This window comes from Bombus terrestris, chromosome 2 (assembly GCF_910591885.1).
Source record: "Bombus terrestris chromosome 2, iyBomTerr1.2, whole genome shotgun sequence".
NCBI classification, from domain to species: Eukaryota; Metazoa; Arthropoda; class Insecta; order Hymenoptera; family Apidae; genus Bombus; species Bombus terrestris.
The window spans coordinates 10,626,241-10,653,578 of NC_063270.1; the positions used below are offsets into that span (position 1 = coordinate 10,626,241).

At 45.1% G+C, this 27,338-nt stretch overlaps 1 protein-coding gene and 1 long non-coding RNA gene across 2 annotated transcripts in view; both read left to right on the plus strand.

Moving 5' to 3' along the window:
- Positions 1 to 27,338, plus strand: part of LOC100651060 — a 149,118-nt gene that overhangs the window by 56,008 nt on the left and 65,772 nt on the right. The window lies entirely within an intron of this gene.
- Positions 5,651 to 27,338, plus strand: part of LOC110120131 — a 38,918-nt gene continuing 17,230 nt past the window's right edge. The window contains exons 1-2 of the long non-coding RNA XR_002308753.2: positions 5,651 to 5,961; positions 15,303 to 15,342. This is a non-coding gene — a long non-coding RNA (uncharacterized LOC110120131). The remainder of the gene's footprint in view (positions 5,962 to 15,302; positions 15,343 to 27,338) is intronic.

Genomic DNA, 27,338 nt, shown 5'->3' on the forward strand with positions numbered 1-27,338 from the left:
TTAATTGTGGTGTTCGTACGAGCTAACGATCTAACGTTTTGCACAAATTATCTGCGAGATTTGCAGGAATAATACGATGAATCATAAATTACATATGTGTTAGTCGTCGCGATATCGATAGAAAACTGGCTCGTTTCTGTCTCATAGTTGTAGAACGAACAACGGTAACGCAATAATTTATTATGCAAAGCTTGAGCCAAGAATAATACACCGAGACGAAATTGTAAGAAGGATAATTTGTACAGGTTCGACTGCCTGTTCGATTTCGTATAACAGATAACTCCAATTAGATTTTATCGTGTCGTACCAAGATACCTGTACAAAAATCGAAAGTTTCGGGGTTTTACAGCGAGAATTATATTCGAGAGTTACATTCGAAGCATCCGAAATGGAAGTGGAGTCAACGTCCAGCTTCGTGATACCAGTTTGCGATTCCATTAGGAAAACGAGTTTCCTCGCGTAAAAGAAGGGTTTCGAAGGGTGTGTAGTTAATCCCCGAGAAACTTACATACGCGACGGAACCTCGTAAAGGAGTGAATCGTCTACTGTACCGGTCTATCGACGCTATATATTTTCCGAGATTCCGTAAAGGGGAAAAAGTTATTAAAGTTATAGTTATAGTTTATTTCACGCCTGGAATTAACTCGTACGTATACCGTGCCAGGAAAGTTTCTCTCTCTTTCTCTTTCTTTCTTTTCGACGATAAATAAATCGAACGGTCGCTAAACAACGTTATTAGCGTCTACGCGTAACAAATGTCGTGGAATATTCTCGCTAGAAGCCGCTTCGTCTCGATTCGATGAGAAAAGATTCGCGTTAATTGGCCGTTGCGACGAGCGGAAACGGAATTAATTTCAAGTAACGCGCCTCCCCAGCCTACTTCCGCTTGCGTTGGCCCGTTACTCGCGCGATCAGAATGCATTCTTTCCTCGGGAAACGATCTAGACGACTCGGCAGCGTAGATTCACCGAAGAAAGTCAGCTTCGAACTAACAAATCAGTCATTTAGAGATCGCACTGGTCGATTTCTTAGCTCCATCGTACAAGTACACAACAAGACTAATGTTCGATCTTTAAAAAACAAGTTACTTACTTCTATACGAGTATACTTATTGCAAGAAGGTGACAAACGATAGCAAGCTTCGAGATAAATTTGAAAAACAACGTTTCCAACGTCGCTTCGTCTTTCGCCTTTCAATTTACGGAGACGATATCGGTGTAGCTGCCTAACGACACAAACGACGTCCACTGGGCGAAAACACGATAAGCCACATTTTCTATCTTCTACGACTTGAAAATTCACCGTGCTGCTGATCGATCGACCGAAATTCTACTTTAACACGGTCGCAGCGTTAAAAATGATATATTTATTGTGCTAATAGTTTTACCCTTTGGCTTTCATAGAGTTTCGACGACTTATCGGCTATTTCTAAAGAAAGCTTACATTCTTGCGCTTAAAAAGTTATTCCTTTCGGCTGGTATGTCGTATTAACATTCTCGTTTGTAATCGTACGACGATAATAAAATGAGAAAATCAACGAGAACGTACCTATCGTGTCTTTCCCCAGTGATCTTTAAATGTTAACGACTAGCCAGCGTTTTTTCGTGACTCTAATGAACTGCCATGCTCGACGCCCACTGCGTCCGGCCACGAAACTTTCCTTTCCAAGCCCTACGATCTCTCTTTGAATAGAATGACTTTATCAACGCTGGATCGTTGGTCGGTCAATGCTTCGCATATTTACCGAGAACGTTGGAATTTTACTTAGCATGTTAATTACGACTAGGGTGACCAGTGAATGATATTAGATACTTGCCAGTAGCGTGAGATATTTCAACGAAAGAAATACGAGCGAGAGTCAAAAGTTGAGCGTACCTTTACAGATACGAGATTCGTGCAACAACGACTGTATCTTTTACTATTAATTTACATATTTTCGATCGATTTTCAGTTCAAAAGTTTAAAAGTCGCGTGTAAAAGTTTCCGAGTAAATTTCGTGCCCTCCAGGTGTATACTCACTTTTGAAATATCTTTGCGTTTCCATGTAACCGCGTACTTTGAATATAAAATCGAGAAGAGTCGGAGAAATTAGAGGAGTTTGAGCGGATGGATCTCAATTTCCGCCGACATCTACATCGCGTAATCTCCTGCCGGAGGCTCAGATTTTAAAAAGTCGTTCCACGATAAAAAGATCCTACTCCGTGAAAGTCGTTGTGTTCGCTCAGGGCGGTTCGTTACGTGTAATCAAACGTACGCGTCTCGAGAAAATCGTGTCGCTCAATTATTCCGATCACAGCGATCCTAACGATAAGCGAAGCAAAGAGCGTTTAACGAAAGTTTCACGCGGTAGCCACATTGGGATCGATAACGATAATTAAGCTAATCGGCTTGCAGCGAACTTGCACATAGCGCGAATTGCAGCAATCGTTTTCCACTTTCTTCGGTATCGCGCGACGAATCGCTGAAACGATGCAACGTTTGGCGCGTCGACGCGTCTTTGAGCGGAAACGCGTGACGCTTGGAGGCAAAGACGGCTACGAGAAGAATCGTAGCTCGCTTTTGGGACACATCCCTCGCGGTTACGTTGACGAGGGCACGCGAGCACGTACCAGGGGTGGCTTTGTGGGAGCGTGCACATAAGCGCCACGTCAGCGAGACTAATGATGCGAAAGATGAAAGAAAGGTGATTTATGTCGGGCTGCGAGCGATCCACGGAAAAAAGGGAGGACGAACGAGGGCACTGGCTTGGCGCGGGCCGATCGAACTCGAACAATACCCCGTGTACGCGACGCGGCCTGTTTAACGCGACCCAATTAGAAACTAATTCGTCTGCTCGACGTCGCGTACCTATTTAGCCCGGGAATCGAGCGAAGTAGGCAGAGAAAACTGTGGCAAAACAATGATATTTAAGGGACAACGGCGTGCAATACGCGAAATATAGGCCGATCGAAGTGTGTTCCGTTTGAATTTCATCGTCGATAACTTTCAAACGAGATGAAAGACGGCAGTCTTCTTGACGCGAGTCGTTTACCTGTCCGATAGATACTTGGAAATTATACGCGGAATATAATTTCTGAAAGGCGTACGCCTGCGGACGCGGTATATTTGTCGTTACGTTTTCGCGCGAAATTTAATCGAATGCCATCTTTCAGATCGTGTTCGGTTTATCGGCATACGCTTTACTTCGAAGAAAATCCCGTAAGAAGAAGCGTGGTGTAGTTAAATTAGGCGATCCAGGAGGGCGAGATGATATCGTCGACGTAGCTTGCGTAAGATCGCCGTCATCGACGGATTACTTCGATCGACGTTTTAACGATTCTCTCGAACTGTACAACGCTCCATGATTATTTCGCCCTGCATTCGTAAAGCAATCGCCAAAGCGGAACAAAGAACGATGCATCGTTCCAAAATGGACTGTGAGATATAACGCGACTGTATCAGATCCGTGTCGATGAAATCCTCCTGCGGTATCTGGTAATTCTGTAATTTTCGCTTTACCAAAATCCTATTCGAACATCCAGGTAAAACGCTGAATTGCATCGAAGAACCGTAAGATAGTGTACGAGAGATCGCAAAGAGTTACAACGAATAACTGTGACTAATAATACAAGCAATAATATGAATAATAATTGTTAAATGTCATTGCTCGTTAAGCGTTACTTTTTTAATCATCGTTCGTATGGTAGACTTAACGCTGGACCCAGCGATCTTTTTCTTTCTTGGCCCGTGTCTTGGCATCTCTCGGACTATGTCAAACAACGGAGTTTCAACAAATGTAATTTCATAGAAGGCACGAAGCCAAAATTAACTCGCGTCTAAGAGTTAAGAGAGACGACCCAGTTAGCATCGTGATTGTTCAGCTGGGGAGTTTCAACGAAAGAAAATACGTGTTCTTGCTTCCGGTATAACCCGATGCTATCGAGAGACGCGCTTCGATACCGCGGCAGCGGTCGGAAATCCTAGATTCTCGGCGAGCGAGGCCACCGAGAATGGCAATTAGTTGCAACGATGTCACCGCAGTTACTTAATTAATACACAGGCGGCATTGTCGGCAACGCCCCAGCTTGGCGTGTTTCGCGTGTCGTGACAGCCGCGGCTCGACTCCGGACTCCATTACAAAATCGAGCGGTCGAGCTTGAAACGCTCTGGATAATTACTAACGAGTCTGTCCACTTACTTCTCTGTTCGTAGCGCGGAAATGCGCGCGACCGACGATTTCGCATAGCGGCGACGCGCTCGTCCTTGCAGCGGAACAACGATCGATCGATTTCTTTGCAACCAGCGTGTTGCCGTGTTGCTGAAAAACTGTGGCAGCTCGGGAGAATTTTTAGACATGCACCGAGGATCTGTCACGCATTTGGTGTTTACGTTATAAACCTGTCGCGACTTCTTCTTCGATGATTCAGTCGCGAACTCTTCCACCGTTTCGTACTTTTACGCAGTTATACTCAGTTTACGCAGTTATATTGTTGTTTGAAGAAGTTTCTGTTATTTCTGGCGTCGTGGCGTGGCTTTCATCAGATATCAGGTTGCCCGAGAAGTGTTTTTCTTTTACAGACGCGTCTTTTATAACGATAAATCTTTATACAAACGCCAAACCTAATCTGTCGAACGTTGTGATATTTATCTTGATAGAACAAAATGAATCGTACGTAATTCGATAAAATAATATAAAACGAAAAATATTGTGCATCCATTATTTTCTTAGAAAACGAGAGAAACTTTTCTGACGACTTAACACATTCCTCGGTTTTCAGCACGCACCTCGAGCGTCGTTTCGAACGAATAGAAAAGATGAAAGAGCAGTTTCGGGAGACTGTGACGTCTCGTGCTCGTTCAATTCTTCTCGTCAATTTGCAAATCGGAGGTCGCGCGTGACAAGGTGCGTATTTCGTCCGTAGCGTTAGAAGTTAATCGGAGGTCGAGTTAACGCCCACAAATCGCATCGTTGCGTATGCTTCTCGTAGCGCGACGCGATGTCTTACTTTGAATAGCGCGCGTGTGCCGTGCATTAATCGCGCAAAACTTGCCATTCGTTATTTACTGTGCCACTCTTGAACAATGCTCGCTTACGAATAGTAAAGTCGAAGTTGCGAATAGGAAGAATCCGCAGAGACCGATCCGAGGTGCACGCGAGACGCACGAGTTTGTTCTACTTTTCTCCATGCGCTTCGACAACGTGTCTTCCTTGTTTCACTGTCTGTCGGTTGCCCTGAAAAATCATCGGTTTTATATCATTGGGAAACGACACTTTTACTACAATAAACAATTATTTTATCACCGTAATCGCTGTTTAAATCATCGTATCGCTGGTTATCTTTCAAGGAAGTTGCGTATACTCGATCTATTTATAACGTACACAGAGCTTAACGAAGTATAATAATTGGTTCACGATGATTCAGTAAACACGCGAGACAAAGCGGTTCTTCGCTTACAATTTACTCGAAACATTTTGCCAAGAAAGCAATTATTTTTCCTCCTTAGTCATCGACCGAGGTCAACGCGAATTGGTCGCCTGAACGCGCATCAGTCATAAGTCAGCATGCATAAGTCACGGCACACTTACAATTAGTACACTCAGGATAGACGTACGTACGTGTACATACAGCACCGGTTATAACTTGTCGTTAGTAACAGGTGGTTTCGGCCGGTGCCACCTGTAATTACCGGTTGCGAGCAACCGATAACGATTAAGGCCGGCCAGGCCGGGTCAGCTGCGACCCTCTGCGACTTACCTGCATGCGAACGGTGACAAGATACAACGGCGCGGCGTGCACGCACGATCGCTCGCGACGATACGTCGTTAATCGAGATGTCGGCCTACGCGATACGACTTCTCGTTTGTAAAGCGCGGACGAACGACACGGCCGGGTGCACCTTGTGCCTTGTCGATCGTCTGCCAGTGCGCCGTGAACTTTTTCTTTCCAGTCGTCGATTGCGCTGCATGGAGGACACGCGTTGGTAAGTTCACGAGGATAGTAATTACTTTTTGCCGCGCTTCTTGTTCCGCGGAACGTCTTAATTCGATTAGGTAACCGGTTTGTAGATGGGCGTGTGAGAAGAATTTTTACGAGGAAGAACTACCAAATTTTTGCTCCGTATGATTATGGATCATCGTCGTTCGATCAAATTACGAATTGCGTCTTGGTCGATTTGTACGTCATTTGGATTACGATTAAACGTATCGTTGTGCGATTCATAGCAACCGTTAGACCGCGGATTTTTACGCGCTTCTGAGGAATTTGTAGAAAAGAAAGTGCGCAGAATGCACGCTCCACTACGTAGAAATATGTATGGAAGCAAAGTATACTCTTTACACATTTTTCCAAGTTCCAGTTTGTAACCTACTTATATGTAAAAAAAAATACCTATTTGCATATCTAGAAGTTCCTTGGCTTTAAATTATCTTATCGGTGATATCGGTAATATATAAAAACCCTACAATAACTTCTTTTCGTATTTGCTTAATACAAAACTGCGCACCTTCGAACAAATTGCTATTTTTTCCTAACATCGAGTCATGTTTTCATTTGTATCGTAAGAAAGTTTAAACGTGCGGCCAAAGTACCACGGCTACTCGTATGGTAGATTAGGGACTGTAACAAGTACCTCGGAACTTTTTCAGATTTTCTTTATAAAGCCCAAAGAAATGAAAACAGGGGTTGAAACACCCGTAATGCCGATCGCGTTAACGAAAAACCATATTGTCGGCCTAGCGTTAATTTTTCTTTAAAGAAAAAACCGATATTTTAGATCCTAGGAAGCTTTCGTTCATACCCTTGACAGTCGGATATGGAGCGAATAGCAGAGCGTGGAATTTTGGGAGAAATCGATTCGCTTAAAATCGACGAACGCGCGAGGGAGCATCGACAGTCACCGGCAAATTGGCAATATGTTGGCGAGTCATCGTTCATCGCGATTCACTCGTCGTGATTGTCTATTTATAGCCGCTGGTTCCCATCGATCTGCGAGCGTATCGTCAGACCGAAAGATATTCGTTTTTCCGTGAAAAACGTACAGACGAGAACAGGTTGGTCACCGTGGGATTTACCGTTATCGTCATTTCGATTCGCGACGTTAGTCGTTTTAGGCATTTCCGATCGGAAGACGAGTCTCCGCCATCGTAGTCACTCGTCGTTTTACTGTTAGCCAATCGTATACAGTATACATAGTCATCAGGGAAAACAAAGGCTGCGCTGCCGACTACACTCATTGCGAATGATCGCCGCGACGTCGTCGCGGATATGTACTCCTCTGCATTCGTCTGGCTCCTTTTCTTACCGTTTCTCCGCGAGCGGAACTCCTTTTCCTCGAATTCTTCGAGGACTCGCGATCTCCCGGTTTTGCGCGTCCGCTCACGTACCGCTTTGTTGCGTGCTTTTCGTAGTCGTTCGAAGCGTCGATAGATCATCGATCGAAGGAAAGAGATCGACTGATTTTTTAACGTATAGGTGGTGGAGAAGATAAACGGAATTTTATTTTTCGAATGGCTAGGCGATTACTAGACTGTGGATTTGCAATTGCGTGTTTTGGTAGACAGAACTGAAGAGATGGAGTCTACGTGGAAATGTTTGTTTCATCCTCGAAAAAATTGTATTTTATTTCGTTTGTTGTATCGTAGTCCTCGCTTTTCCGCTTAGGATGGCTTACGCTGTTGTATCACGCAGCAAACATTGTAGAGTACTACGAAAGCATTACGTACACCACTTTGGCTATTTTAATCTTCTACGTATATGTCATTTGTTTTCTTTTTTTAATTTTGTACCTTAAACTTTATTATAAATTCATAAAAATCCTAGCGATTAGCATCGAACGTTTGGAAAAAGAAAATTAGTTATTTCCACGAGTGTGTCACAAGAAAATCACATATATTGCCATAAATCTCAGAAAGATGCGGAAAGAATTGCAATATTCAGCACCTCTTTCGTTACTCTGTAATTGATCGATCGACGAAGTCGATCAATCACTTCCGAGCAGTTGAAATATCGATCAGCCGGTTCTGCGTCCGAAACTTGGATATTTCTTTACCTTGAAAATCCTATGCGAATATTTGTAGCAGTTCAAAGGTCATCGAGGATAGCGAAAGTGGAAGCTGATCTCTCGGCGTAGTTCTCGCACGATCAGTTTCCTGCTGTTGGCCATTCTTCCGGAGAATCTGCATGACAAAGGCGGCTAAATTAACCGAACCTTTTATCACGACCATCTTTGTTCCGGCACTCTTTTCTTCTTTTCGTTTCGAGCGTATCCTGCGCGAATTAATATCCAAAAATTATCATAATTTATTATCTCGCGTTGCACGAAGAGCAACGTTGGTGGACCCGTTCCGCCAACAGGCGTTTTGCGCTCTTGTATTTACATATTTATACTTGACTCCTGAGAGACACGCGAAGAAAAAACAGCCTACCGTGGAGAAGAAACGCGGATGGCGAAACAGGAAGGAAGCGAGGAAGGACGGAAGGAAGGAAGGAAGGAAGGAAGGAAGGAAGGGAAAAAGGAAAGGAGGCTTAAGAATTCGAGGGTGGTTTTACGCATCGTTTCTCTCACCTTCCATTCGCTGCAGAGTAGAGGGTGTCTCTGAATAATTTACCAATCCCTTTTGCCTTAATTTCACGCGAAAGCTTTCTCCTACCTTTTGTTTCCGTCGCCATTCCCTTCGTCTTCTTTTTTTCCAAGAGCTGGAAAGTTTGTTCGCGTCGACGCGAATGTACCGTTTAGGTCAGGGTCTCGCAACCTTTCTCCGACTGCCATGCTCTTTTACGACAGACAAATAATTCGCAAATCTATGACCCGTATATGAAAAGAAATTTTAAAGAGATCGCTTCGAAACAAAAAAGAGTATTTCAAGATGTACCGTGTCGAAGCTTTCAGCTCTTATACATCTGAGAGTTAACGAGTATAAAATAGAAACTCGACACAGCCCGAGTTACGAGTATAGAGAATAGAATAGATAAACTTTATCTCATTTTCATTCCATTCGTGTATTTTATGTTATCTCAAGTTCAATTTACGCGTGATAAATATTCTACTATGTTGATTTTACATTTATGGAAGAAAAACAGACTGGACTTCTCAAGTCAACGTAAAGGACGTTGTTTCTTTATACGATTTTTCCTTTAGCATACTTCGTTCCTCGTCCTATTAACCACCGTACGTAAAAATTGCAAATTTCTACTCGATTTTATCCTAACGAGACGCAACGTATAATTGCGATCTCGTATTCGATTTACTTCGAAAGAGAAATTTCGCGATTGCAAGTTCGCGACGATTAGGAATCAATGCGATTTAAGTGGCTGTTTCATCACGCGGATGACGAATGCGTGTATGAAATAATGGTTTCGCCGAGTCGACCTTCTCGACGCTCGTCATCGAGCACTCTCTCGACGCGGAACCAAGGAACCGTGACCATAATTTTCAAGCTGCCAACAATGCCGATCATCGGCCGCCTTGAGAACGTTCCAGATACCTCGATCGAAAAGCCAACGTAAAATCTGTCTATATGATCGTTTAGATTCGTCGCTTTGGTATGTTACGCGCGGAATGCAGGTTGTCTCGATATTTTCGTTAATTGGCTCGAGTTCGATCGTTACGGAATCGAGTCCGAGGATTTCCTTATTTATACGAGATTTTTTTGCTCGTTCGTGTCCGTTCGCGAAACAATGCCTCCGCGAAGGCCGCCGGTTATGCAAACGCGTTTGCACTTTTTGCCACTGACGTTCGTGACGTTTCGCAGCGATGCCGCGAACTATTATGTAAAAATGGCCTTGGACGAGTGCAGAGGTTTAATTCACGCTTCGCGTCGCGTGGTAACACGTTACTGACCCGTTTCTCTCTTGTTTCTTTTTTCCTTTCGATAGCTTCTCGGCCTTTTTAGATACTTTCCAGTCTGTGCAATCGTGGAAACACGATTCAGCGCAGTCGATATTGTGCAAAGTTGGTGGTTTCTATGTAAACCGTGCATATATATTACCTTTCATAAACAATCGTACAATTGATGGATGTGTAGTAACAGTTTTTTTTTCGTTTTAACGATACAACGTATTAATAATTAGGAGCAGCACTCGTTACTTTTTTATCGGATCGGCAGATTACAAATGTAAATTACCTATCAATACGTTTTTGCTTTCTTTTTTTTTAAACATACTGCTACTCGTATTTGATATTTAATATCGGTGCTCGCATTAAATTGGAATTTTTCCTATCGATCCTGTATCTTTTTAATTTGATTTATTACGCGTACCGTTAGAGCGACATGATTTATATATTACGAACTGTCGCACAGCATGTGCATTCTGACGATCATTTTTACTCGAAACGAGCAAATATCCGCTGACTTATGAACAGGAATGTACGTATGACACCGTAGAGAATCAATTGTTTTAAACGATCATTCGTCTTCTATCGCCTGTCGCATGGTTGTTCACGAGTAGCGATAGGCGTATCTATCGTTGCACGTTCAGCATAAGTGAAAACGTGCAGCGGATGGTGATATCCGCGTACACGTGGTTCGCGCGAGCCACGTGTGCTACGACGAAGCGGCGGGTGCAGGTAACACGTCATGACGTGATTCAGTGTACGCCACGAGACTGTGAGAAGAAACGTTCTCCCTCTGCCGAGGCGTCATTAGGCACAAGGCTAGAGTAAACGCGAGTCGTTGCACAAAGGCAGCCAGTGATGGAAAGCGAGGAAGAACGTTCAAGTAAGAGACAGGCAGAGAAAGAGAGAGAAAGGAGTAGCGCGTACAGATAGCAGCGCACGGTATTGACAGCTCGTTTGCTAGCTGATAACGAGCTAGACAACGAGAAGGACGAGCGCGTCCTATTTTTCCATCAGAAACTTTCGCTCTACCGTTCGTCCCTCTTCTTCGTTTTTCACTAAAATCTAGCGAGTGACTAAATCTTAGTTCACTGAGCGATCGAGGCATTTTACTTACATTCCTCTTCGTAAATGACTTACCTCGGTTTCTTTTATGGATCTATCGCGCCGTTCTTTGATCTTGATGTTATTTTTCGGTAATATTTTATCAACAAATAATACAGACGTAGGTAAATCAAAACGTACGTATAGGAGACACGCGAAGATATCAAGATGAATCGAAAGATTTCAGATGATTTCGTCGACCGTTTATCCTTTTTTCATCTCAGAGTTTGGTGTTTCCATACTTTTGATAAAACAGATTGATAAAGACGAGAGCAGAGGGAGATGCAAGCGTTCAGATGATTTTAGATTATGCACTATGCTTTCGCTTACTCGTCCTTGTAACAACTTTATCGATATTATTCGTTAACAAATGTCGCTTATATCGTCCAAAAGCAACATCGAAATTTCAGGGCAACGATAACAAATTCACGAAGGCAACTAGATTCGTAAGATGCTTAGGCAACGTCCGCAAACGCGTCAGTGCCCTGATACTTATATGGATTTAGTCTAAGAATCCTAGATTCTTCGATGTCCTAGAACAGTTATTATAGTGGCGTGAAAACTGGAAAAAGTAGAAAATTAATAAAGTTTCAAAATATCTTATTTTGTACTTTAAAACACGTAATATGTTCTTGAAAGTTTCCTACGGTAAGTGTTGGAATATTTTTGCGAGTCACTGTGTAGATATATTAAAAAAAGAGACACGCGCGTCGAAGTCGATCCGCACGTTCGTCGCAACGGTGGATCGACACTACGAGCCTCGCGAAATGCCGAGGCCGCGTATCGAGTAACTCGCCACTCGGTTTTCTCGCACACCGCTGACATCGAGAATTAATAACACGGAACGCAAGATCGCCAGGCTAACGTAAATGGCAAGAGAGGAGAGCGTTCTCCGTTTGATGCTGATGCTGGGATCCGTTCAAGCCACGTTTACATAAGGCGACTGTAGTCGAATCGACTAGGTCGTTCGATCAGAAATAGAAGAAACGGCTATTTCTGATCCAACGATTACATGTCCTTTCAACTTGTTTGATACCGCGTTTACGCGCCTTCACCGAACCAGTCGTCCGAACGAAACTTCTAAACCAGGTTTTCTAACAGGTTCTTTTCTTGGACAGGTGTAAGATTCGATATACGTTTGAACAACGAAGTTAGGAATTAAAGCATCGATCAGTGACACCGATTGACGCGGTCAAGCTCAAAGTCGTGCTTGTACGTACGCGTAGAAACACCTGGAATCTCGAGTTGCAAAGGTCGTTTATCGTAACATATGAAGTTTCCTTACAATATTCGTACGTGCGTCGATCTTCGATTTTCTCGAGTGCGAAGCTTGGAACAGACAAACTTACTCAACGTTTTCGACTTAGTTTTGCACGTAGAATCACAGCTTGGTCGACTGACCGCGTGATATGAACGTACGCAATTGCAACGATCCGACGATATTTGGTGCCTCTTGCGAAAATGCGCGAGAAACGATCGTTCGCCTGCACCAAACCTAACGTTCGACTCTGACGCTTTGCTCGATCGACAAATCCTGTTGGATCGAATAAACGCAACATTAATCAAGCTGCAACCTTCTGCAGCAGCTAGAGCAGCGCACCTGTTGCTGTAAGACGTCATTTCGACTACGTCCTGCTTTTTAATAGACGTCCGCGTCTTCGTGACAGGGGTGTGCTACCCTATCCCCTTGTCATCCCCTCTGGAAGGTTACTCGTGAGCGACGCCATCCAGCGAAAGGATACCATTTATCAATTGCGCGTCGAGGAAGCGACTCGTCTCGTTTCATCGCGATAGGATCCCTGTGATTCTCAGAGTCTGATCGTTATCGCAAAATTCGTAATTAGCGTCTCTCTTCTCACAGTCTAATTATTTTATATCGCCGGTGCACCATTATGCGGTGTATCGTATACAGTGTAGCGATAAGCATCGAAACGCGGCCGAACGTTATTGAAAACACGGCTAAAAATTCAACGGAGAAACCCAGCGATAAGTCCAATGGCGCCACGTTGAAAATTGCAGCTCGCTCGTCGAGATTTAGAGACGCTGTCAGCCGTGGAAATGTAAACGTAGGAAGCAGCAACAGAATACAGCCACTTCTGGCACTTAGCGAAATTAGGCCCGCGAAAGTTTCGACGATTCGTCCGACGACAGCCGGAAACGAACTTCGCCGGAGCGGAACTTTCGTTTTACCTCGAACCACTCCCAAGGGAAAACGTTGCAAAAGGACCGGCCTTCGTTTTGCGCGGATCGCATCGAAACCGTGTTGTTCGTTTAAGGGAATTGCGTGTACGACGAACGATCTGCTGCGCCTCTTCCATCGGTGAAGCAGATGAAGTCGGCGAAGTGGAGCGTGGACTGGCGAATTTCGTCAGCGGACGAAAGAGAACGCGATGGAAGCGTAGGTTTCGGCTACGAAGGTAGGGCTCGAGGAAATTGGAAAATTGCGCGAGATCTCGCGCGGGTGGTACCTAGGAAACGACAAACGCTCGCGCTTCCTGGCACTTGGTGGAATTAGGCTTGCGAAACGCGCAGCCTACTTGAAATCAGCATAAACGAGCGTACCACTCTCGTCCCTCGGTTCTTCCTTCCGTCGAACCACAGTGGGGAGAGATATCTGTGGCATTGATGCGCGCGTGCCTAATGGGTGAAAATGCTTCAACGATCGATCCGCTTTCGTTAGAAATTTTCCTACTTGTCCTGTTCCTTTCTTCTTCTTTTTCTTCCTTTTTTTTGGTTTCTCAAAATTCTTTGGAAGTTTGATCGTTCGATGTGATAAAACTGTCGCGACTTTATTCGCGGGTTGACCTATTTTAACGTAATATAATTAGAGAATTAATCGATAACGAAGACAGGTGAATTTCAGCGGTCTTATCGGCAAACGTGAAATAACATACGCTGCTGTTCAAAAGCCATAGGACACTCTTTACTTTTAAACAGAGCTTCGATATTTTAATAAAAATTACGAGCTTCGAATCGTATTCGTTTCGTAGATCAGCTTTCTTACTCTTGTACAATGGAAGATATTTTCTTTGTCGTATAAAGTACCGAGTTAAACGAAACGTTCGTTTATAACCGTTAACGATTACCTACTACGTTTTACCCTTTTATTTCTTCCTTTTGCCGGTGCAATTAGGATTATTATACCGCTGATGTTGATACATTTCCAGGAAATTTAAACGTAGAAAAATACACAGCATGAAAGAATACACGAACCGTTTTAAATAAAGTTATAATGTTTAGAGGATGAAAGAAAAGGTTGTTTAGGTTCCATTTCCTTGGGTGTAATCATAAAAGCGTGAATATGCATAAAAATGCACGATGCAGTCATTACGTATGGCATGAAAGGGTTCATGCTCGTTAATTAAGAAATAAGTAAATAATTTCCATACTCGTTAAAACGGGGGAACTCATCGGAATTTCACGCGTCCCCGACACACGCGAAAAATGCAACGCGTGTTAGTCGGTGGACGACAGGGTCACGGTATTGTTCTGGCGCTAGAACGTCGAGGGTTAGCGCAAGGGAACGCTATCGACGCGTCGCATCGCGGCTCGATGACAAGGCTACGCGAATACGGTTTCCTTTGCTAGAAAATTCCACGGTGAGCGATTCAGCCTGGTCGAGGCTTCTCTCGTCAAGGATTCGCGTGTCCTTGGCGCGTTTAATATTTTTTCACGCCAAGCGAGACTAATCTGCGAGTCTTCCAAGTTCTTCGATCTCGATCGATCTTCGTCGATCGTTTGTTAACGAGAGCCTTCAACGTAATAGCCGTAGGTGTGTTACATGTTGCTTGCTGCAAGTAACGACTGCGTATAATTTTTCTAATTAGTCCAGGAGAACGATAATTCTTCTTAATGAATCACGTTACGGAAAGAACGCATTAATTAGAGGAGAAGTTTCTTGGAATATAATATTTGTTCGTTCGAACTCGTCTTCGAGAAAATACGCGTATGCACTATGAATTTTCCAATTCGATTTCCCCGAACGAGATACTTCAAACGTTTTACTCAAATTTATTACTGTTATTATTTTACACGGAATGATTGTACCGTAAATCGAGTTTGACATTTCCTCGAGCACGAAGGACGCGTGTTTCCTTGAAAACGAGGCTTCAAATTGCTAAATCTCGTTCCACATTTTTGACACGAACTTCTCTACGTGCAGTAACTTCCTGTTCCTTGTACGTACCACATGTCCTTCCACAGCTCGTGTTCTATTCGTCTCATTAGACGCTATCGTCTTACGAGACGGGACATTTTTCCGCATCGTTTTACGATTATTTGAAGATAATTTTAACCGACACGTTACATGTTAATGTTACATATTATACCTCGCCCCGGCTCGACGATCTTTTAATAATACTCTTTCATTTTGATTTCCGTTGCAGGTATGTAACTACGTGATCGATGTCAACCAGTTACCTTTACGTAAGTAATCATGGTCACGGACGTGCTTTTTATCGATTGCTCCTCCCCCTCTTTCTTCCCTTCTTTCCCTGTCTCGCGCTACGAACGAGTTGTCGGAAGCTTTTTATCGTATCCGTTTATCAACACGATAATTATATTCCACGATCTCCAGTTTTCTCAACAAATCATATCGTTGCGCTTCTCGCCAACTTTTTTTCACTTTCGCGGCTATCGTTTCTTCGAACGATTACCGTGATATACGTGCAGCATCGCGAAAGTGTTCGAGCGCTTGCCACAGAGTCTTTTTTACGAGTACGTTACGCGAGACTTTTTCAAGTTTCTTTAATATTCTAACGAGACGAGAAACTTCAACTCTGACTCGGTAAGATAACGAAACACGTAAGATGTTTCAACGGTTAATTACACTTCGATATCTCGGAAAATGTAAGATATTAGGAATTAAAATCGCATACATCCGACGAGTAGCTTGGAATGTGACATAATTCGTTTCAGATGATTCTTCGATAAAATCAAACGACAAGTTACTTTAGTTGATACGTAAAATATTCCTCATCGATCCACCCCGTATTCTACGTTTCGATATACAAGTTCGATTCCAAATTTTACCGATACTAATCGCGTTAACTCGCGCGTGAAAAAACCATCTGCACGAGATACGGGACCTGGCGTGAAAGAAAGGGTTAATAAGCTTTGTGGGGTGGCTGTGACGTTGGTCGATGAGATCGTAAATCGGCACTCGTCGCATGGCCCGTCCATGGGGTATGCCGAGTCCCAAGAGGCGTGTACGAAAATAAAACTGGCCGTATTTCGTGCTAGCTCGACACGTCCTCCACGTGGGGCCAGTTTTCTCGCAGTCGGTTGAACGAACAGACGCCCGTCGTCTTTGCTCTTCTTTCGTCACCGATTATCGATCGATGACCGTCCGCGATCGGTGAATTTTAACGCGTGATCAATAACGGGCAGGTCGAAGAAGACGCCATGAAACGGAGGTCCAAGTGAGTTAATCGAGACGAAGACGATTGCTGCATGTTTCTAGTGTTTGCCGAAAGTTGTGCGAAACTCGGTTACACGCGGTTCTCCTCGCAAAACTTCCCTAAACCTCTTGGCTTAAATCAACCCAGTTAACCGGGCAGAAGGGAACTGTAGAAAAAGTTTATACCACGAATCAATTTCTGATTTCCATTTTTTTCACGCTTCTACGTAACACTCGGCATATTACGTATATATAACGTATAATAATTTCTTACACGATAACTTCGCACCGAGATGTTTCGCGTGTTCGTGTATATGTAGATTGCAGAAAGGAAATGTAGAAAATTGCTATTTTTAACTCTTGTGTAGACAACCGGAATGTTCCGCGGTAATTTTATTCTGATTTATTTCCAAAGGCCATAATTCCTCTTCCTATCACATTCTTCTGCTTTCTGTCATTCCTATGTGTGCGTGTTTACGTTGAAAAATGAAAATAATTGTTTCTGCTGTAACGACTTTAAGAGTTTTCTTACATACGTCAGAGTACAAATCCACGGAACACTTTGTAGAACGAAACGATCGATTGTTTCAGTTCCGATCAACTTTCCGCTCACGTAGATTGTTCATCCTGAAAAAATTTCGTTCTCGAACATCGAGTGTTTTCGCGAGATACGGTTCGCAATTTCTGGAGAAGAATTTCTTCGAATATTACAACCAAACGGAATTTGACGTGGACACGATGGACCAAACGTTGGCAAGATACGGTACATAGAATAAAGACGGACTGTCAGACGGATAGCGTTCTTTCATTAAATACTTGACTTTGTCGCTTGTTTCTTCTATCTTATTTGTACTTCATATAATGGCACATTACATAAAAGAACAAACGATCGTCATTTACTTTTACGTCAATTAGGAGCCAATTGACGTCAATTACGTCGAATTACTGTGTATTCAAACCGTCGAAACTCGGGCCTCGAATATCCAAATAACGTACAATTTTCAACCGAATTAGTAACAGAAAGTCTACTAATTTCGTTGCATGCCGCAAACGTTCCTTCCGCTTCCTCAAAATCATTGCCATTCTTGTTAGAAGCAAATGGACCAATTTGCGACGAGGACGCAAACACGATTACGATATGTAAAAATTGTCTCGTTATTAACGTTAATGAACAAGTAGTTGCAAGATATTTGTATTCTGTATAATTGTTTTTTAAATTTCTATTCGTATAATCGGTCTAGTCAAAACTTGCTGCGCGTGCGTTTATTTAAAACACCTTGCATAATTTTTGTTCTCGTAATTCGCGACTCGACGTGAAAGGAATTTTGCGATATATTGGCAAAGACTTTAATTAATAAAAGGATAAAAGAAGAAAAACGAGTAGAACAAGGGTTTGATAGTAAACTATGGCGCGTCACGAAAAACCTGAAACTTCGTCGATCTTGATCTTCCTCTACATCGAAACGAGATACCACGGATTCCGTGAATTCCCGATCCGCTAACTCCATGAATCGAAAGAGAAGCAAAAGGAAGCTTCGTGCGGATAATCTCGTTCGCCTCTGGTCTTCGTGGTCGCGCGTCTTCTATCGTCGCACGCTGTGATACGTCGAACGATTGGTGATTTGACGAACACGCCATTGATAGGGCGGCTGCCACGTGCATCGATAACGCTGATTTATTCGACGAGGTATACTTGGCACGGTACATTAATTACGATGCAGAGACGAAACGCAACCGGTTTACGCGAACGAAACTCGTCTTGATTTGAATCGAGACCAGAGCGTTTCGAACGCACGGTTATCCACACCTTGAACTACACGGCTGCATCTGGCCGTGAGGTCGACACGCGAGCACTGGGTATATCGCACGAGGTCGTAACCAGATTATGTCTATAAATCACGATAATGATAGAGGTTTGCGCCGCGTGACAGTGCGCACCAGGCATAAGACGATCGCTATTAAAAATTATCATCGAGGTCGTGGGGTTAATTTACAAGACCACCCTTCAATTTTCACCAAGCATCGTCGCGTGCTGGCTCAGATGTTGCGGCAAGTAAGCGCCATTTCGCTGATCAGGACCTTCTTGCGAAGTATCGACGATGACATTTTACTATTAGTATTAATCGACGACCAGTCGACGATGACCAAATGGAAAATAAATTAAGCGCAAGACGCGGAGCCACAGATACATGGGAAAAACCGATAACGGCGCTCGAGTTTGTTGGTAGTTAAACGCGTTAGCTGATCGATCATTGTTGGCCCGATTTCTCGGTGGTTCGCGATGCGAGCAAAGGGAACCGACGAACCACGGTTAATTACGTCCGTGGAAAAGAGGAAACCGTTGGAGCGATTTCAGCGAGGAAAAGAGATCATTGATTAGCTACGTGTTCCACTACCAATTAATTAACACCAACGAAGTCGCTGCTCAACACGGCGATCCGAAAATTTCGTAACAATAACGTCGAACAGATAATTCGACAAAGATAAAAACCAGGCTCTTTCTCTTTCGTGAATGAACAAAGATAGAGCGTGCGTATCGTTTTCCAAAATCTCGGATTTCCGGTAAAGGAAACGGTATCGACCGCGAGATTAGCTTAATCTAATCGGTCCGTGACCATCCAGCGAACGTGACACTTTTATCTGCTGACGCGCGACCACGGAGAAATCGGTTGGCGATGGGGAGGAGTTACGCTTGGCTACGTAGTTTCCCAGGAAAATGGGGATATTATTTAGATTTTACCGTCTGACACAACCGTAAGCAAGGATTGTGTCGTTGTTATTTATGAAATGACGATAGCATCTTTCTATTTTTAGCTTTAGTTTCGTATTAAAACGTTGCTCGTTACTCGTAAAGCGAGACGAAATTCAGAGAAGCAGGGAAAACGTACTTGTCGCGTTGTTTCCTGCGATCTTCGTATCTTTCGTAATCGACTACCGACAAGCTTCCTGTTCCTTCGAACAAAAGCGACCGGCATCGAAACTTGACAATCACGTTTCCCCTTCTCTCGTGCTTCTATCGCTTCGAAAGACCCACGCTGGTGAGAGACGCGCACGTAGACAAGGGCTGATCGAGAGTTCCTCGGCAAGACTCGCTTCTTTTTCAAACACACGAGTCCACCTGTCGGAGGAATGTAGGTCGCGTGGCTGTCGTCTCATCCACGCGTATTATTGTTTCGTCCCGTTCCCTTTCAATCTTCCATCGCGCGTCTTCTTTCAACCTTTGTCCCTTTGTTCCTTATCCACCGATGTACGAATCGTCCGTCAATACGGCTACGAGAGACAAGAAGAGACAATGCGATACTTTCATCTTTGTTTTCCTATAATTCGTCCACTCAGTTTCGTGAAATTGAGATTGAAATATCTTTGAAACTAAGAATTTTCAGATTCAAATGGTAATTTACGCTACTGATGCACCGATCTATTCTAAGCGAGGTATTCTGCGTGATATATACGTTGCATCGTGGTGGCACATCGATTGCATAAAAAAGATTTTTAGCTACATTCGAAAAAATAGAGGGGTCGGAGCGAACATATGTACCAGATCGTGTGTCATTCGAGATGAATTAACGTTGTCTAGTGAATTTCTTTCCCATCTTTTACCGTTTTGGAGCTATAATTTTCGCAGGATAGCTGGTATAAAAGACAATGTGAAGGTTGGTTCTCTCTCATTTTTCTTAAAAATCTACCATTTATACGAGAAAAACGCCGCAAGCTGACGGCGTGAACATGCCGCGTATTTCGCTACAGTGGTACTCTGAACGGAAGTTTATCCGAATTCGTCTAGGCACAAACGGTTCGTGTAATTGAGAAAATCGCTACCTATTACGTATTTTTCGCTTACGTAATAGCAAAAGTTCGGTTAATAGAGCATTGACTAAAATTTCGTTGCAGTAAGTGGAGTTCAGACAAATGGACTTCTGCTGCGCTCGCACGTGTTCCGCTACCGATCTGTCGGTTAGGACGCACGCGAGCTCGCGGTTGCACGAATCGAAAGGAGGAAGTGGCCGTCGATCACACGGAGCTTTCGAGCAGAGCCGAGGATCGATTCGTCGCGTGGCGACTTAAACAAGTCGCAGCGACGAGACAGGTCGAAAAGCGTTCTCGATCCCTCGCTGAAGGATATCGTGTTCTCATCTGGCTAAACGCTCCGGGTGTTCCATTTGGAAGAATGGAACGCCGCGGTGAAAAACTCACGAGAAGAATTAGCCACGGCTGGATGTCGAGCCGCATTCATCCACCCACGTATTTACTACGTGGAAGCCGTTGGAGCGGGGCCGTTGGCTGGCACAAGCGAGGGAAATGATAAAGGGAGGAACCTGGCGATGAGAGAGGGGCCAGGGAAAGAAGCGAGGGAAATAGAGACCGTCGAGAATCATCGGACCGTGGCACAATGGCCGCTTGAATGGAACGAAGGGCCACGAAAAGATTCGAGGAATGCTCGCGGCGTTCACCAGGGGATTTCACGGGCCGAAAAGCCTGACCCGTTCCTCCTCCGTCGTTTGTCGTTTTCACGCGCTCCTGGTCGAGTCACCCGCTTGTCGGATAACGTTGTCTCGCGCGGCGACACCTGCGATACTTGCGATGGGACCCGAAACGCTTCGAATCGCTTCGAATCGACGTACGTACGCCAGCCATCTGGAAACTACGTCGATTAAACCTGTGAATTGGAATGCAGAGAGAAATGTCAATTACGAGGACAGTTTCTTAAAGATTCGTCTTGCCCGTCTCTTCGTGCTAAATCGATTTGCAAAAGTAAGATTCATCTTTCGAGATGTGACATAAGTCGAACGTTAATTTCATGTTCGTGAAATTGACAGCTGCGTCAAAAGTGGAGTCAATCGATCGGTGTGGTTTCCGGGCGATATCTCCGCGAGGGTCGCTGTAGCTGTTCGAACGATCTCGCGGGTCATTACAAATACATAGGAAAGAGTAAACGGGGTGGCGAGTTGTTTTCGATCGGTTTTGATGGAAAAATATTGGCCGCGAAGGTTGATTTTTGCAGATGACGGTTAAAAACTGACGATGACTCGGCCCCGCTGTTTTTGATCAAACTCCGTAATAAAGCCGCGTTCCCCCGTTGCGGTGACCCGCGTCGCTATTTTTCGATTCCCTTCTTCGATTTCCCGGAACATCGTCGTTTAGTCCATCATCCAGCAGAAAGAGAGAAAAAGAGATAGAGAGAGAGAGAGAGAGAGAACCTCGATCATTTTTCCGCTGCGTTTTGCGGTCGTCGCGCGATTGAAAGTTGCGGAGAATAATGCCGTTCGTTTCTTTATAAAGAATCGGCCGGACGTCGGTTCGTTCTCCATTTCCACGCCCTTTTGTCGAAACGATTCGTGCCGAGCTCTGGCGTACCTATCGATTCGATTTCACGCTTGTCCGCGGTGGACGCCGCAATTATCCGTGTCACGTCGGTTTCCTGTTCCAACCAGGCAACCAGATACGACGTAAAGAGACATTTGTCCCGAAGGAGCGGTTTCGGCGCGTCTCGAACGGACAGCTGTTTCCAGAGCTCGCGACGAGCATCTGCGAAGCCCGAGGCGCGCTCAATAGCGGGACGCGTGCTTGTTAACACCACGGACGTGGAAACAGGAGGAAAGGAAACGTTCGCTTTCCTTCTTGCTCATTTTTTACGTCAGATCCTGCCATATGGTCGGGGTATACGAGATGATCGATCGATCGATCGATCGATCGAGGACGGATCGTTCGAGGACTCGTCCATGAGTTTCTTCGACGACTCGTCGCGAAGTGTTGCGTGTCGTTTGAAATGAAAAGCGGTGGAAGATTTTCAGTTTTTTGATAAACAAATTGTAGTTTGAAATTCGAAGGCGTATTAGAAAATATAGCATTTGCTGCCGCTTTTATGAACGTAAATTTGAACTCTGGTTACTTAACGATAGAACAATCGACATCTGCAACTTCTATTTAATTACGTCATTCGTAGAAGATTTTATAGGGAATTTTATAGGAAATTCCTACGTATCTCTAGTAATCGCAATCGTTCGAATGGTTTGATAGTTGCGGCGTTAAATTGATGCAGCTTCGCCGATCCGAACGAGGCTTCTGCAATTTGTAATTGTTTCGACGCTGCGTTTTACGTTTCTTTCGAAAGAACCGTTATTTTCTCTAAACGATTAAAGAAACCATCGGAGAGAACGCGATTCGGATTTCAGTACTTTGGAATGTTCGAGGTCTTTGAAAATGTAGCGCCGTTCGATGTTAAGATCATCGCGTCGCCGGCGATCGCCGTTTCTCGTTAGCTGTTACAATCTTTTGCCCATTAACGACATTCCCGCATTTATCTTAACGACTGAGAAAAGAGGCGAGAATTACGGCGCGTAATTTCTAGCTGGCAAGTTTTCCGTGAGACGCGACGTGAAACGCAGCGGGCTGGTCGTTTCCCGAAGCAATTTGCACCGTATGAAACAGGCGCATCCCGCGACGGGATTATCAGCGAATCATCGGGAATATTCCAAGACGGAACGCGCTCGTTTCTGGCGGGATCCCAGCCAACAGCGCGATCTTATCTGCTTGCATAAAATTCCTGGTAATCGGAAGGCTCGCCTCGTTCTCGAAAGGCGATTTGCCGTCTCGAGTTTGCCGTGCGCCAAGCGACAGAATTTGCCGAGTTTTATGCGAACTTGTCGCAAAACAGACGGCAGAAGGTAGAACGTACAGTTACTCGCCTCTAACTTCGTGTGTCCGCAAATTTTTCAGATACTCGTTCCGTTGCTTCGTAGTCGTTTTGTAAGAGTAGCATCTTATTCCATCGCGAGTTATCAGCGAAACGATAATCAAACTTTCGCGTTTCCACGCTGCTCTCCTGCGGATTAGAAAAACTAAACTTTCTCACGCGTATGTCTTCTCGGTGCTAAATTAAAATTGCGATTTCGTTTCTACCATCCTCTTCGTAAAGATATAAAAATGCATCGAGTTCGATGCAGTTACGGGACGCGGTTGTATCGAGGAAAGTAACGCCGTGGAAAGTTTGAGAAAGGAAAAGGAAGGAAAGGAAAGGAAAGCGAGGGCGAAAACACCACGAGATCCTTATGACGGATGTAACAGGGTGTTTAAAGATGGCGGGCCCCGATGTTTACAGCGTCGTGGGTAACTTCCCCTCCTTGTTTCGCTTCTTCCGGCTGGTCGTGTATACGCCGCGTCGGTGAATTCAGCTTCTACCTGAGCTTAGACTCGTCGATAGCGAGAAAGAGATAGAAAGCGCTGAGACGGCAGGAGGCTGCTGGCCCCGTGTACACCACACGGAGGGCCTCGTAAACGCGTACGCGTGTGCGCACTAGCACACTCAGCGAAGGAAACGCGCTCTCGCTCGTCCACACAGCTGTGCACCGCGGCGTTCCGTGTGTTGCTGGTGGCTGCATCAGCTGTCGGCCTTGGTAGGGTGCAATTACCCCGGCAGAGCAGCGACGAAGAGAAGAAGACGACGACCGAGAGGAACGATCCGAGCGAGTTAGCCGCGGGACAGAAGGAGAGAGAGCGGATACGAGGAGAGCTCGAGCGCAGCGAGTCCGCGGCAGCGGGCTTCGAACCCAGGATATGGACCTGACTGCTCGTCTATCCGTCCCGTTCTCGCGTCCTCCTCCTCTATACACCTCTTTCCTTCTCGGCTCTCTCCTTATCTTTCACTCCACCAGCCTTCGTTCTGGCCGCGCGTGCATCGTGAACCAGGCACCCCACCTCCAAGCACGCTCTCTTCTCTAGAATGGGATAGACTACCAAGGAGTCGAACGGTCGTCCGCGTGCGAATTCAAGGATCGTTCTGCCGTTCCGGGGGTTTCAGCCACGGTACACCGAACATTCGTCTATTTCCCAGCCATCGAAAGGTCTATTTCTACATGATTTAATTGGTTCGACACGGGAGGTCCGCGCGAGGAATCGACTTACACGCGTGGCTGAAGAAAGCAGGAAAGTTTGTAGAAACGCGCGAGCCTCTTGGAAGTCGGATCGATCGATTTTATCTGTTGGTCGTTTCATCGTCCCGTTGCTTCGTCTCAGAAAGATGACATAGACGACGGTAAATTCTAAGGTTTCCAAGGCACGTTACGAAAACCGTGTTCGTAGCATCGGTGGAGTTGCCACATCGAAGTTTCCCACTTTCAATTTATGGAGTTGATCAATGCGACTTCCCAGCTGTTCGTATTTCTTACTTATCCTCGTTTACGAGACGTAACGAGTTTTCTGTGATGTAATTTGACACTCGATTACCTTCGCGGAGGACGCTCCATACGATGATCCGTTTTATCAGATTACGAGCTTCGTTTCGATAGCGTGAGATTTTTGTTAATAGAACTGGCGTCGACGAATTCCGACCCGGCACGACCCAGCGAAAAACATTCTCCTCCTTCGATTTACTTTTAACTCGCCTATGAAACGTCTTTGAATCTTCCGCAACAAGATTCAAGAAAACATGGATATGGCAAGTGCGTGGATTCCCAGGAAGTCCATGACCGTTTCCCTAGCGCGCTATCGCCGTTCTCCGCGGCTCTTAACCTCGGTTAACGTCACCGCGGGTCATGTCGGGGTCAGCTGGCCACGCATACGCAGGCACGCGCGGGTTAAGGAACCCTCGCACGCGAGTCGCCGGAAATGGAAATGGAAAGGGAGAGAGAACGGTCGCATCGACGCCAGCTCGAATCGGGGTTGAACCGCGTACTCTCGGCGCACGAATCGCGTCCCCGGGGGCGCAGACGCGCGCACCGCTTCCGTCACCACCCATTCCCGTTCCGACCGTTCGAACCAACAACCGGCGCTCGTTACCGCCGGGATTCGCCACGCAGCAACGCGTATCCGCTGCGCCTCGTTCCAGATCTCGCCACGACCTCGCCGGAATCAGCGAAGCAAACGTTGAATGCGAGAAGATCCAGCGAGGACCGGAATCGACGAGAAAGCGATGCGATTCGCCGTATCTCTCCTGCCTCGTGGTGCCTTGGAAAAAAAATAACGCGATCGTTCGTGTCGCTTGATAAAATTTATAGAGTCCTTCCTCGTTCCTCGTGACGTTCCGAAGAGGAGGAGCGTCGCCCTTTCACGTTGCTTAATAAATTTTGCAGAGTTTTTTCTTCGCGAGACCCTAAAATTGTATTTCAGAGAACGTGGTCGAGGTGGCTGGTGAACGACAGATAATACGCGATCGAATTTTATTTGGTTACGGTGTTCCATTTTCAGGGATAGCGAGTGACCTTTGACACGGCAATCCAACGCGGTTAATTCACGATGTAACACCGCGTACGCGATACGTATAACGTTGTGCTTGTCGATGGATCGTAGCTAATTACCAATTGCATGTAACGCAACGTGGCTCTTGCCTATTTGCTCTTTTCTCTGCTCCGAGTCTCGCAACCGATCGGGTTCTCGATAACTTTGGATGTTTAATTCGACTTACGTACGTGCAACGTTAAATCGTGTCAAAGTGTTAAAGATCTAACCTAGAAAAGCTTGTATAATTGGAACCGCGTTGCTTCTGTGGTAGGCTATGTACGTCTAAAACAAAATTCAGTGGTGTTTGGGAAAGTGGCAGAAACCTGTTCCTAGTTGCATGACCGGCCGTGAAGGAGCCCACGATGGCGCCCACGATGGAGCCCACGATGTTCCTTCTAAACCTGGACGGCGCATCTTCGTCGGCCGTTTCTACATCTCGCGATTCTTCCTCGAGAATCAAACGGGAACCTCGAACCTCGAAGAGTAGTTTTCGATCTTCACTGTTCCACAAGTGGATTACCGACTTTCCCGCAAATTTCTATTTTTGAAAATATAGATAGAATCTGGATAGAAACTTGTTTCGTCTATCAAGTATCATAGAAAGCGCTATACTTTGGATATTTAATGAATTTTTTTTCGTATTACGCGCGTTCTGTGCAATTTTGCACTTTCATATTTCCTACAAACGCGCAATACCGCGTAAGATTAAAACATGCAACGTGCTTCTTACGTTCAACGTGACGTTTCCTTTCTACCAAATATCCGCGAGAATTAAAACTATCGACGGAAATCGCAAAACCGTGCTCCATCGTTGACCTAACTTTGGCCGAAACGCGTTGCAGATCCTTGCTCGAAGTTTCGCTACAATTTTTATCTTTCGTCTCGCGTCAGCCTTCTCGTCGCCTTTCACGGCTTCGTAATCCTTCTGTTTTTCACTCTGTCGCCGAAAGGTTTTCTCAACGCGTTCGTTTCGGCGGAACTGCTCGATCCATTATTCATATCAGCAGCGGGACAGAAGTACGGCTCGTTCGGATTCTCGCGGCGCGGAAAGGTAGAAAATGCGCGATAATCCTTTCCGAACGGTTCTCCGGAAAATGGACGAACCTCTTAGCCGTACGTCGTGTTATTCGTAGATCCAATACCGTGGATGAAGCTCAACCGTATTTGCCTCGATGTTTAATATTTTACCGACCGAGTGTTTTTTATCACGAACGGTGATTCTCTTCGAGTCGTATCGCTTAAACGAATCGAGACGTTGATATAAAAATTTCATATTTCTATAACTGGATCTTACGCGTGTAGAGGCGACATCGAACCTTGGTACGGCGATTCCAAAGCAACGTGTACAGTGTACTTTCTGGAAATAGATGCGTACGCGACAGAATATCTAGCTTTCGAATCGCTGTTTGCAAATCTCTTCTCGATACCAACGTTCGATTGAATACAAATATCGATGGACCTTGATACGTTCTGGTATATACGTTTCGCAAAAGCAGCAAACTTGGCCAAATTTCGTCGCCGATTTTCAAACTTCTCGTCGAAATGAAACGCTCGATGATCGTACAACTTAACATCGATACGCGTAAGAAGTAATCGTCGTTGGTGGAGCGATAGCAGGATGTCCGTCGCAGGAAGTCCAACGACGATTCGCTCGAGGCAGAGGCGACGGTGTTTCCGCGTCTGCGTGTGCACTGTGCATCTCGCGTGTAGAGACGGGGTTGCACGTGCGCGTTGCATAGATCGCGAGGAGAGCGTGTGGTGTGCGTGGCTGTATGTGTGTGAATCGTCTGTGAAAATCGTCGTCTGT